The following is a 1894-nucleotide window of genomic DNA, read 5'->3' on the forward strand; positions in this document are numbered from 1 at the left end:
TCTCTCTCACTCACTCTCTACCACTCTCCCCTCTCACGTCAGCACTACAGCACACACCCCTTCTGTTTCTAATCTAAATATCGTGGTTAATCGTAGGCCACTGCTCTCAGATAAAACCATTACTTTTCCACAATGTTGGATTTTTACATTATTTTCGTATTTGCCTATGTGTTGATTATTATATATATAATGACAGACGTGTAGATTTATGGTTAATCAATTCTGCATTTTGCAAGACAAAAGTTCCGCACCAGAATTGTCGGCGTTAATTGCCTCCTTTCTCATAATTTAGCAAGATACAGACGCTATTCAAATGTTTATAGTCTCGTGCATTGTCCCCAACAAGCATTTACAGTGGGTACAGGCTGCTTTCATATTATTTCTCTCGGCTTTTGTTGCCTAGTCTACAGTCCAGTCTTGGAGCGCCCTCAAGTGCACTGACTCATGAACTACTCCCAAACAACTGGAGCAACTATTAATGCACCTCACAGAAACAACACATTAGGTACATTAATTTGTTCACTGAAACGTATTTATAATTAGCAGTACAGAAATTGCCATGATTAACTTGTAAAGCTGTTGGTCCGATATTGCTTGACATGTCCACAGTTTATTAATTTGACAGACATTGTATTTTTCTAAATACTTTATTTTTCTATGATTAATTCAGAGATGGTTCACTTGAGAAAAAAATAAAGGGATGGATTGTTTGTGTGGTGTAACAAATCTGAATATGGGTAGCATCCCTTGATATTATAAAGCTGCATAAGTGATGAAGTGAACATCATATCATGTAGATATATTTTTAATACAGTATGCTCATGGAATCCAAATTATAATCAATGATTATTATGGTTAATGTAATGTGATAAATGCACATATTGATTACTGCTGTCTATAGCCGTATAAAGTGCAGCCCGCATTCAGGCTTCAGAAGGATTCAGAAGACGAAATGGTAACGGAAATTCTATTATGAGACAGTATACATTTTCCATAATAAAAAATAGCAGGTCTGCCATGCGGCACACAGAGGTGACCCATCTCTGCCGGGACTCGAACCCGGAGCCTCTGGATTAGAAGTCCAGCGCGCTATTCCATTGCGCCACAGAGACTGCGCCAATAAAGCTTATTCTTGCATGGTTTAGATCCTCATATCCGTCTATGTAGACGCTTTCTGCATCCTCGCAGCATCAGGACCACTCTGTGCTGGCATTTCGGCTCTATAACATTGGCCGGTAGAGGTCGCTGTTTGCGATATGTTCAATGGACATTACACGCTCAATATGGGGTCTTGAGCCAAAATGGCGACGGGTTTTTAGTAGCGACGCGCAGAGTAATATTTATTGTGTTATATGTCTATACATATAATAGGTTTAATAATAGGCTTTGTGAAATAAACAGGATGAAAATCCATATCCAGTTTACGATTACAGTTTGAATCGTTAAATATCCATATTTTCTGATGAACGAAATACTGTTATATTTTCGATCGAGTTGAATAAGCGAAAAATAAACACACTCACTTAAGAAACTCTATGCTTATACTGCCTTTTGCTTAATTTGTTCAAATTTGATCAAGCATCCCTGGGTGGGAATGAATGCACGTGGACAGCATCGATGGCACAAAGCGCGTAGCCTACAGAATCTTAAGTAGCCTCTGCCATTGCACTATAGTTGCATCATGCCTTTCCTGTGGGACTCACGTTTTCTATACGGTTCCATAACGGATAGATTATGTTGATTGACAACATCGTATCAGGTATGCTTCTTCTATCCGTCAGCAGATGGCATTGTACATCATTTCCAATCAAATATACACCGACCTATATTAAACTCGTAATTGAATTAGTCATTTTTAATATATAATATACAGTGGGTTGATTATTTTCTATTC

General features: G+C 38.2%; 1 non-coding gene across 1 annotated transcript; it reads right to left on the minus strand.

Annotated features, from left to right (window-relative positions):
• Positions 1-1038: 1038 nt before the first annotated feature.
• trnar-ucu lies at positions 1039-1112 on the minus strand. The gene has a single exon. It is a non-coding gene; the product is annotated as a tRNA-Arg (tRNA).
• Positions 1113-1894: the final 782 nt, after the last annotated feature.

The sequence above is a fragment of the Esox lucius genome, chromosome 24 (assembly GCF_011004845.1).
Source record: "Esox lucius isolate fEsoLuc1 chromosome 24, fEsoLuc1.pri, whole genome shotgun sequence".
NCBI lineage: Eukaryota > Metazoa > Chordata > Actinopteri > Esociformes > Esocidae > Esox > Esox lucius.